We start from the raw sequence: 12,150 nt of genomic DNA on the forward strand, positions 1-12,150 counted from the left end.
TCTGGAGTAGTCCAGAATTTTTCTTCTGTTTTCCTGCTCTCCTAGGAGGATTCTGCTACATTTCTCATTCCACCTATAATGATCAGTTATTATTTTAGTTAGAATTAAAGTCAAAGTATTGCAAGACAGACATTACAGTTGTACATTTTGAGTAGGTCTTAACCATGCTATTACACCCACAAAGTAATTGAGAATAAGAAATCTATTCCCAGGCATATCTGAACTGTCACGATAAATTATAGATGTAGAATGTAAAAAGAACATGGTTCCATCCCTTTTCTTCAAGCAGGTATAATTTAATTTTAATTTTGGCTTTTCCCCTGTCATACAAAGATCACCATTACTTAAAATGGTAATGTCTTCTCTGTACTTATAATTGGTACATTTGAAATCACAAAACTATAACAAAGAGCAACCGTTTAAATGTCTTCTTAAAGAAGTTACCAGTGGCCAGGGAGGCTTACATGCACTCTTATCATGAGGCCATGAATAACTGGAAATGATCCCCTAATATGTGGCTGCTGCAGCAATGTCTAGACACAGGTATTTTTGACTCTTGATTTGAAAACTGGCCAGAAATCTTTGCTCAAAACAAGGCATCTTTCCAATTGCTCCTTGCCAAGTGTGATTATCTGCAGCTCTTAATAAAGTCCCTCTGTGTTATATTTGAAATATACTTAAAGCCTCCTCTCCTTTTTTTGGTACTAACATCTTTTTTAAATTTATTTTATTTCCTTAAGATTTTATTTATTTTTATTTTTAGAGAGGGTAAGGGAGGGAGAAAGAGAGGGAGAGAAATATCAGTGTGTGGTTATCTCACACACCCTCTTCTGGGGACCTGGCCTGCAACCTAGGCATTTGCCCTGACTGGAGATCGAACCAGTGACCCTTTGGTTCACAACTCAGCACTCAACCCACTGAGCCACACGAACCGGAAATAAAACCTCCTCTCCTATTAATATATGTTCCTGTTCTACTCATGTTATGTAACTTTCTTGAATCTTCATTTTTCACACAGTAATAAGTAAATAAATTATTATTCCATGATCTTCTTGAACTCCTTAAATAAGCATCACAATGTCTCCTATATTTAATATGAATCATTTCTACTTGGAATTCCATGAACAAAAGGTTTTATTTTATACCCTATTGAAAGTAAATGCCACATCAACCTTATGGAGCTGATTAATTAATTGCATTTCTTAGATAATGATTGTTCCTTATTGTACTACTTTCTATTTTATGAAAGGATTAGAAGACTCTAATAATTGTTTGAAGTTGAAGGAAAAAAAAAATCTTATAGTTCCAGATGTTATATGTGGATCATACAAAAGGGTTTTTGGGGCATCTGGAAACAAGGCAATACTCAGTACTGAGGCCAGAGATGTAGGTCAAGTCCTTGGAGAGGAGGAGAATGAGACGAATACATGAAGCTCTCAGGATTTTCCTATAGAGAGCAGTTACGGTGTTTGTAGAGCTTTCTTTCCAAAATAAAGATAATTAGCTAAAATATATTAGATTACTTCAGTTATGTCATCAGTAATATTACCTTGAACCCAATTTAAAATAAACAGATAAATATACATATTTTTGAAACAATGATCTATAAAAGGAAGACTTTAATAGACATTTTTAAAACTCCAATTTTCTCCTAAGTCAATGTATTTGTTTTTCAGTAAGTGCATTTATTTGCTTTTATAATAATAGAAAATATAGAACACATAGGATATTTAAGGAAACCAATATGGTTTGATTATTGAAAACCTTGGAAAATATAGGTAGCACATATATTACATAGCAGATATATATGATTAAATCATATATATGATTAAAGCCAATCACATATTCTTGATGAAGTAGCTAATCAGTCATTATTTTTTGAGTAATAGAATTATGCTACTGAGCCTGTTTAGGTCATGGAGATATGAATGTAATTTTTTTAAAAGAAGATTGAGATATTTTAGGGGCACCTGATCAAATTTATATTACTATACCAACTTTGGATCAATCTAAAAAACTTTCTAATGTTAGTATGATTCAAGACATAATCAAGCTATAAGCTATTAATTTAATACCAAAGAGGAAGGGGTGCTGCCATCTGATATGTGATTAAGAAACTTAATTAACAACATTGTAAGGGAAACAAGAGAAGTGTAGAGGTTAGGCCCGTTACAATGGAGTTAACTGTCACAAGTCCACAATTGTACATATCAAACAATTTGTGACAGTGTTCTTCTTTTTCCCAACAACACATTCCAGAAACTTGGTGATACTTTGGGAATATTTGTTCCTCTAGGAACCAGAAGAAATGCCCTAATTTTTGACCTATTTTAATGGACTTTCAAAAATAAATCACAGCGTAATGTCTAAAATATCTGTATTTTAAGAAAAAAACATTCTAAATATATGATTTAAAATTAAACTAGAATATTTGTACAAGTACTAGAGAAGAAATAATATGTAATGGATATGTTATCTTTAAACTTATGATCTTTTATCCCAGAAAGCAGCAGGCTCTTACGAAACTGAAATTTTACTTGAATGTGTTTTGTCATAATTGGTTCAACCATTATAACTAAAAATGCATGATCTCCAGAATTAAATGTAAGAAAACTTTCATGATTCAGTGTTAATTCATTTATATTTATTAAAAAATAGGCATGGCATTGAGTGTATCTAAGAAATTAACACCTACCTCAGACTACAGGCAAAAAAGAAAAAAAAATCCCAATTTTAAATAATTAAGATAAATGTACACACTTTTGAAACACTGATCTATAAAAAGAAGACTTTAATAGACATTTTTTAAAATTCTAATTTTCTCCTAAGTCAATGTATTTGTTTTTCAATACTGAAAATTTATTTGCTCATATAATCATAGAAAATATAGAACAAATAAGATGTTTAAGTAAACCAGTATAATTTTGTTATTGAAAAACTTGGAAAAATAATTATTTTATATATATAATTAAAGCCAATCACTGAATAATTAAATAAGATTAACTCCAAATCATTATCCGCTACTTCAAATAGAAAAAAAAACCCAAAAACAAAACTTCCTCAAAAATGAAGGGGACACTGATAATAAAATAATTTCATTGTGTTGTGTCAAATATAAAAAAGCCATCTGAATGAAATGACGCAGAGTTCTGTGTGTTGAGTGAGTTAGCTCCAATCTGAAGCTGGATGAAAGAGAAACTCCAATGGTATTAAAATCATTTGGAGCAGCAGCACAGTAAGTAAAATCTTAGACCTACAATTAAAGACAAAATATTCAAGCAAAGCAAAGCACCAGGGAATTCGCCTTACCAGAATAGGCATATCACCGTTTTTCATTACTAAACCTGGAGATACGGAAAAAAGAGAAGATAAAAACAGAAGCAGAAGTTTTTGTAACTGGAAAAGTTATATACCACTGGGACCTTTCTTTTCAACTCTGCGCACAACATAAGAAGAAATCTTGTCTACAGCAGCTTCCACAGAGCCTAGGAATGCTGAGGAAGCTGGGGTTATTACTCCTCCTAGGTCTTGCTGCAGCAGGAAGGAGTGAGAAACACATGCCTAGAGGTAAATATATCATGGAAATTGAGTAACTGCCACTATGTCATACTTTGGGTCATCAATTATTTCTGATTCCTCATCAACATAAAAGAGCCTGAGTTTAAAATGTGACTTAGAAATTCTAAGTGTAGAATTTCAGTATTTCAGCAAAAGCAAAACATTCAGCAATGAAAAATAGGGATCAAAAAAAGGCAAGAAACAAGGAGCAGTTAAAATAGAGAAAAAATTAATAAGCTTTTCTTTTTTTGTTCATAGATTTTTGTATAAACACAAAAAAACAAACAGCGAAACCAACAGATTTACATTTAAAGAATAATAAATTATTTTTAAAAAAGGGATTTGAAATGCTCACTTGGGACTGCTAAGGATCAATATTTTAGGGAGAAAGAGCAAAGTTCTAGCCCTCTTGACTTCTTACCAAAATCTGTGGTGTTTATTTGCTGATCTAATTATTGAATGTGCTGAGCCAGCAGCCCCTGTTAGCCTCCTCCTCAAAAACTCTCTGTATTTCTTACAAAATCCCTCAAAAATAAACCTTCAGTTTCATTCTATGGATATTTCCATAAAACCCACTAGACTACATTAACAGCCAGATATACGACTTGACTTTATATCCATTGGGTCTAACTAATGCAGTTACAGTTTAAATAATTTAATACAAATTACATTTAAAATCAATAACAATATATCCTTACTGAGTAGATGATGTACTGATATAGACATAAAGATATTTACAATCACGGTATTTCCTAGACACATCTTGCATTCCCAGGCTTTCTTTGTTTCCTTGAGGATTTTTTGTTTGTTTTGTTTTGTTTTCTGATCTGGGATTTCTTTACCACTTCTATCATTACATTTCCCTCCATCCCTATATCTAATATGAAAATCCTATTCATGTTTAAGGTCCAGCTCAATAAAAATAGAACTTACAGAGAGTGTGCTATATACTAGTTATTTGGCAAACACATGTTAATGTGTTTCTGAGTTGGCTCTGACTCTTGGAGACCTTGTGAATGAGTAGGTGATGCGGATTAAGTCCTGTCCCCACTAGCCCTGCTCAGCTCCTGTACACTCACCCCTATGGTTTCTTTTATGGAGTCAGTCCATATCAGATTTGCTCTTCCTCTTTTCCTGCTGCCTTCTATTTTTCCTGGTATTATTGTCTCTTCAAAGAATCCTACCTTCTCATTTGGCATATGGATATGTAATTCTCATCATAAACATGCTATCAAAAAAAGTTTTATCATTACAATCATAGTTAGGTATCTTCCATAGCAACAGATCTTAATCTGGGATTGCAGGCTTCTTTGAGAGTCTCCACAAGGGAGAAATATATAATAATACATATTTTTAAAATGTAATTTACTTAGGACTTTTTTTTAAACAGAATTTGATTGCTGTATTCAAACACAGTTTAGAGACAGAAATTTTGCCTGAAATCTAGAATAAAATCATTTTACTCTTAGAGAAACAATTAATGTTACCATTTGAAATAAGCATACTATGAATTCTTTCTACATGTATATCTACAATACTAGGAATTATGTTGAACATGAAAAATGCTCAATTTTCCCTTGTCAATCACTTAAAATTGTCTGAAATAAAAACAAACATCTGTTTCCTTGTCGTTTTCTTGTTTTTGTGGTATTTCTTGCTTCTATTTCATTTATTTGTGGGCAATTAACTTCACTGCCATTTAACACTTGTTCTGCATATGAATTTTTTAAAAAATATCAAGTGCCCATCTTCTAGATCCCAATGTTTTGCAATATTTCAAAAGCAATATTTTAAGTCTCAGAGTTTTGGTTCACTACTTCTTGAAACTGCTCTAGGCAAGATTACCTGCAACATCTTTGTCACTAAAAACAAAAGACAGTGTATTTTTCCTGAGCTTAAAATGTTTAAAGCATGTTACCTAGTGCCTACTTCTACTGTCCAGAGTGCACAGTTTTTGGCTTTTAGGGATTTTCTCTTACACTTCTTTCACCTCCTCCTAATTTATCCTTGTTCATTGGTATTCCATGATTGCACTTCTCTCTTTGTCTGGACTCACCATGGTTGGCTTAATCCAGACCAAGTGTTCTGATAATTAAAATATTTATGACCCCATCTGGCATTTATTTTAGAATGAAAATTGACCATCAATATCAACATCTAAGTTAATGGAATGCATTTTTTTCCAATACTCAATAGCACTTTTAAAGTCATTAGGGTCTGTATATGATAAAAATGATCATTTAAATTGGTGGAAAATAGATTGTTCAATTTATAGGATAATTAACAATCTACTAAAATAAATATAAATTTATATATCTAGCCATATATAAATAAATCCCATATGCATGAGACATCACAATTATTATGAGTCAGATAAAAATAGATCAAATTAACGTCAGGTTTCTTTTATAGATAATGAGTGAAAGAAGGAAGGTTAATTTTTAAGAATTCATTAACAACACTATATACTTTTAGATTTTTTTAATTTTATTTTTATTGTTTATGCTTTTACCATTGTTCATGCTTTTTTTCCCTTTGTCTGCCACCACCTACCCCCCTAAACCAATCCCCATATTGCTGTCCATGTCCATGATTTGTGCATAAATGTTCTTTGGTTAATCCCTTCATCATTTTTCATGCTGTTCCCTCCTCCCCCTGCCTCCTTTCCAGCAGCTCTCTCTTTTATGTTTCTGATCTTCTGTTACTATTTTGTTCATTAGTTTATTGTGTTCATGACATTCCACATATAAGTGGAATTAAGCCAGGCTTAATTCACTCGGCATAATTTTCTCCAGGTCCATCCATGCTGTTGCAAAATCTAAGAGTTCTTTTTTATTGTTTCATAATAATCCACTGTACAAATGTACCATAGCTTTTTTATTCACTAATCTACTGATGGGCATTTAGGCTAATTGGTTTAAATCTGTAATTTTAAAATTCCAATATAAAGAGAATGATACTGCAGTCATAAGCCTGTTTTATTTTGTTAAAGTTGGTTTCAGTGGCAAATATGTTGGTTTTAAGAGTTTAAAGAAATGTGTTGTCACAACACATGAAAACACACGTTAGTGGAAAGAAAATACTGTATAATAGTTTATAGCAGTAGAAAGTTTTCAAAAATGTTTGACCTTGAAACCTTTTCTAGCAACAACATTTCAACAGGAAGATAAATAAAGAAGACAGATGAAGCAAAATTGTTTTGGTTTGAGTGGGTTTATGGGGTAGCATCCACATACCCAGTAATATGCAAAGCAGGCCTGGCGCACCTTTCAGCTCAGTGAGACGCAGCTCTGTTTTGAAGATGATCATTTAATACCTCAAATTAATCATTTTCTAACATTATTCTAACAGACAACTAGTTACTTTCATATATGGAACTAACAGCATTAACGCCTGATCCCTTCTTTATATCTTACTTATACATTTACTTTATAAGTAAAATTAAATAATTTTTACTCTTCATTGAGTAGGATATACTATTTTAAATAAGGGAACACATTTTATATAATAGGCCACACTACTAAGACAGAATTTCAAAGCAGCTCTACCTAATACACAGAAACAAACACAGGGAAGCTGTCAAATTGAAGAGACAAAGAAATATGGCCCAAATGAAAGAATAGAACAAAACTACAGAAAAAGAACTAAATTAAATGGAGATAAACAACCCACCAGATGCAGAGTTCAAAACACTCGCTATCATGATGCTCAAAGAAATCATTAGATACTGCAATAGAATAGAAAAGATCCAGTCAGAAATAAAGTTTACATTAAGTGAAAGATAAAAAAATCTATAGGGAACCAACAGTGGAGAGGACGAAGCCAAGAATCAAATCAACGATTTGGAACACAAGGAAGAAAAAAAGCATTCAATCAGAACAGCAAGAAGAAAAGAGAATGGAAAACAAATGAGGATAAACTAACAAGCCTCTGGCAGCCCTCCAAACATACCAACGTCTGAATCCTGGGGGTGCCAGAAGGAGAAGAGGAAGAGAAAGAAATTGAAGACTTATTTGAAAAAATAATGAAAGGAAACGTCCCTAATTTGGTGAAGGAAATACACATACAATTCTGGAAGCACAGACAGTCCCAAAAAAAGTTGGAACCAAAGAAGAAAACACCAAGACACATCATAATTTAGATGCCAAAGTTTCAAGATAAAGAGAGAATATTAGAAGCAGCAAGAAAAAATAAGAAATTTATCTCCAAGTGAGTTCCCAGAAGACTGTCAGTTAATTTCTCAAAAGAAATTTACAGACTAGAAGGGATTGTCAAGAAGTATTCAAAGTGATGAAAAGCAAGGACCTACAACCTAGATTACTTTATCCAGCAAAGCTATCATTTAGAATGGAAGGGCAGATAAAGAGCTTCCCAGACAAGTTAAAGCTGAAGGAGTTCATCATCACCAAGCCATCTTTTATATGAATTGTTAAAGGGACTTACCTAAGAAAAAGAAGATCAAAACTATGAACACTAAAAGGGCAATAAGTTCAAAACTATCAACAACTGAATTTAAAAACAAAATAAACAAACAAGCAGAACAGGAATGGAATCATAGACATCGAGACCAGTTGGAGGGTTATCAGCTGAGAGAGGTAGGGCGGAGACTGGGAGAAAAAGTGCACTAAGAGGCATAATTTGTAGGTACAAAATAGACAGAGAGATATTAAGAACAGTATAATAAATGGAAAAGCCAAATAACTTATACGCATGACACATGGACATGAACTAAGAGGGGGATTGCTGGAGGGTAGGGGAGTACTGGGTAAGAGGGGTGCAAAAGGGAAATATTGGGACAATCGTAATAACATAATCAATAAACTATATTTAAAAAAAGAAATTAAAAAAACAACATTGTCTTAGAAACCATTCACATAAGGATGTCTTTCCATTTATTTGGGTCTTAATTTCTTTCAGCAATGTTTTTTAGTTTTCAATGTATGTCTTTCACATCCTTGGCTAAATTTATTCCTAATTATTTTATTCTTTTTGATGCTATTGTAAATGGAATTGTTTTCTAAATTTCCTCTTGAGATTCTTTATTGCTAATGTTTAGAAATGCAACAGATTTTTGTGTTTTGATTATAATGCATGATTCCTATTATGTGAAGTTCAAAACTGGCCACAGTAATCAATGATGCGGGAACCAGAATAGTGGTTGGGAGGGGATGGAAAAGAGATGGGAGGCTGCAAAGGTCTATATCTTGACTTGTGTTGATTAAATGTGTTCGCACTGCAGGTAGGAATTAACTGAGCTTTGCACAGATGACCTGTGTGCTTTTCAGTGTGTTTATTATACTTCTACAAAGAGTAAAAAATAAATCCTAAAGAACAGATTTATAAATTTGACGGTGGGAATCTCTTTTCTCCCTCCAATCCTATTCCCCAGAGGTAACCATGGATACAGATTAAGTAGTGTGTCTATCTGGAGTTACAAATCTATTTCCTGGGCTGTATCCACAGTCCTGAAATTTGGATTTTTCACCCAACAGTGTATCTTGGAGGGAGTTTCACCTCAGGATATGAAGAGTCCTTTATCAGCTACATTGTATTCATTTGAGGCTATACCAGATCCAGTTTAACCAGCAGCTCTTAAATGTTTTCCATCTTGTTGCTTTGAACAGTGTAGCAATTGCTATCTTCTTGCACATGTCTGTTTTGCATCTGTGTGCCTATTGAAAAGGAATGCATTTCTATAAAAGTGAGGCTTCTGAGTTCAAGGATGTGAGCATTTTAAATTTCCTGGTGAAAACTGCTTCATGTTTAATAAAGTGCATTAGGTGAGACTACAAGAAAACACGGGAAAGCCCTGGCTGGGTAGCTCAGTTGTTTAGAGTGTCATTCTAAGATACGACAAGGTTTTGGATCTGATCCTTGGTCAGGGCACATGCAAGAATCAACCAATGAATGCATAACTAAGTGGAACAACAAACTCTTCTCTCTCTCCCCTGCCTCTTATAGAATCAACAGTTTTTTAAAGAAAAAATTAGACACAGAAATATTCTACTTTTCATTTCTTTAATTTTTCCTTTATTCTACATGGTTTGGTTTGGTTTGTGTGGATAATTTGAATCAATATATTTATTGATATGAAAATTAGAAACAATCTTATCCTTAACTCTTTTTACATTATTTTTCTTTATTAAAATTGTTATCATTTTATTTTTCTAGCTTTATTGTGGTATGATTGACAAATGAAAATCTTATATATTTTACATAATATATAGTAAAACATGATTTTTGAAGTTGTACAATATAATGATTTAATATAGCTATATGTTGTGAAATGATTATAGCAATCAAGTTACACATCCATTACCTCACATGACTACCACTGATTTTGTGTATGGTGAGAACACTTAGGATTTACACATTTAGCAAATTTCAAGTGTATAATACAGTATTAACTGTGATAATTATGTTGTGCATCAGATCCTCAGAATTTAATCACTTAAAACTGAAAGTTTGTAACTTTTGACCAATATCTCCCTACTTCCTCTGGGCCCCAAGCCCTGAAAACCACCATTCTACTCTCTATTCTGAGAGTTCAACATTTTTAGTTTTACTTTTTGAGATTTTCACTAAAGTGAGATTACAGTTTTATCTTCTGAAACAGTTAATTTTAGTTACACAATCTTAGACATCATCAAGACCAATGAGTGCACAGAAATTCAAATAACTGGTATCTACTCAAAATACACAGCTAATAACTAAGGAAGACTGCTCTTAATAACCAGCTTGCTTTTTTGGTACATAGAATTCTTAAAATATTAACAATTAGTTAAACATCTCAAATATTTCTAGCACTATTTTTAAAAATATCATCTTTAAATTTTAAAAATGTCATTATTTATCTTAAATAATCTGTTGTACTTAAAGTATTCAATTGCCAAATTTCCAGTTTAACAATAATAACTTTAAAATAATAGTGTTAACTGCATTTTGAGTCATGGATTTAGACTTCCATTTCATTAATTTTATTTTCTGTCTTAAAAATGTGTTTACCTTACTGTTTTTAGAACTGAGAGCAGAAATTTTTAATTATATTTATTAAGGTGACATTGGTTAATAAAATTATATAGGTTTCAAGTGTACAATTCTAATACATCATCTGTATATTGCATTGCGTGTTTACCACTCAAAATCAAATCTTCTGTCACCGTATATTTGACCCCCTTTATACTTTACTATTTCACGACTAGCCCCTCTCCTCTTTGATAACCACCATACTGTTGCCTGTATCTATGAGTTTTTGTTTGTTTTTCTTTGTTCATTTGTTGTGTTCATTTTATATTTCACAGAGAATGAAATCACATGGTTTTCAACTTTTCCATTTCATTTCTCTTAGTATGGTTTACTCTCTTCGTTGCTACTTGTTATCAAAATTAAAATAGTTTCTGGGTCTTAGCTTAAACCCATATCTGCCATGGAAATGAATGAAATGTATGTTTAAACGATTGTATGATGTTTCTTTTTCCATATCGTTTTTCCATCATATAATGGATGATACTGTCAAAAATCCTGAAATAAAATCAAAATATCCAGATCAATAATATCATATTTAGTAAGAGTTTATTGTGCATTTAAGAACAATCTGAGAACTGAGAGCTTTGAAATTCAAAACTGATGTGAAGATCAGGGCAATGACTTTACAGGATGGTTTATAAAGTGAAAATGAGAAAATTGTTTAAACATTATGATAATTAATATTACGATGCGGGTTTCCAGATGGCAAGGGATAGGTTCAAAATGATTATCTATTTCCTTGTTAGGGGGACTTAACTTTCTTTTATGATTATCTGATTGCTTGCCAAGAATTTGATAAATAAGTGAGCAGGAGTCTCTTAGCTAATTTGGAATCATCTGTTGTATACTATGGCAGTAGTTATTAGATTGGGTTGAAATAGCTTTAGACAATTTATAATATCTCAAGAAAATTTTCCAAATATAATATATTCATTTTGCATTTCTAAAATGATTATAACATAATGTATTATGGAAATTTCTAAGGTTAAATCATTTATTTTGTTTTTAAATTCCATTTTCAAATATATATAAAATACCTCTATCACCTTGAAGAATATTCTTCAGTGCTGGCTTCAGGAGCACATACACTAAAATTGGAATGATACAGAGATTAGTATGGCCCCTATGAATTAAAAAAATAAAATAGGAAATTCTTTAATGCAATCTTATTAGAGAAACAATGATAATTATTTATTTATAAATGATGTAAAACATTAATTTATCAAAAGCAAATCCCAGTGTCTCCTAACACATGATTAAATGGTATTAATAAAGCACAATTACATGTTCAAAGTAAGAGAAAATATATTATTGTATTGTTAAATAACTTATTTGTGATTTGTGAATCAAAACAATGCTCCAAATAAGAATCTACAAACACAACTAAATATATCCTTTTCCCGCAAATAACTTTTATGCGACTAGAAAAATATATCAAATTTAATGTAAAAGCAAATGTAATTGAAAAGAATAAAATTGAAACAAAAAACATTGTCATATGACAAGTGTGTCTTTGATAAAACTAAATTAATATTCCCATCAATTATGATAATCACTGCTCTGGCA

The 12,150-nt window shown here is 31.9% G+C and overlaps 1 pseudogene; it reads left to right on the forward strand.

The window, feature by feature from the left end:
• The first annotated feature begins 11,648 nt into the window (after positions 1-11,648).
• LOC129062005 (uncharacterized) lies at positions 11,649-11,744 on the forward strand (annotated as a pseudogene).
• The last annotated feature ends 406 nt before the right edge of the window (positions 11,745-12,150 follow it).

Source organism: Pteronotus mesoamericanus, unplaced genomic scaffold, assembly GCF_021234165.1.
Source record: "Pteronotus mesoamericanus isolate MK-2021 breed Mesoamerican mustached bat unplaced genomic scaffold, CSHL_Meso_final scaffold_651, whole genome shotgun sequence".
In the NCBI taxonomy this organism is placed as follows: Eukaryota; Metazoa; Chordata; class Mammalia; order Chiroptera; family Mormoopidae; genus Pteronotus; species Pteronotus mesoamericanus.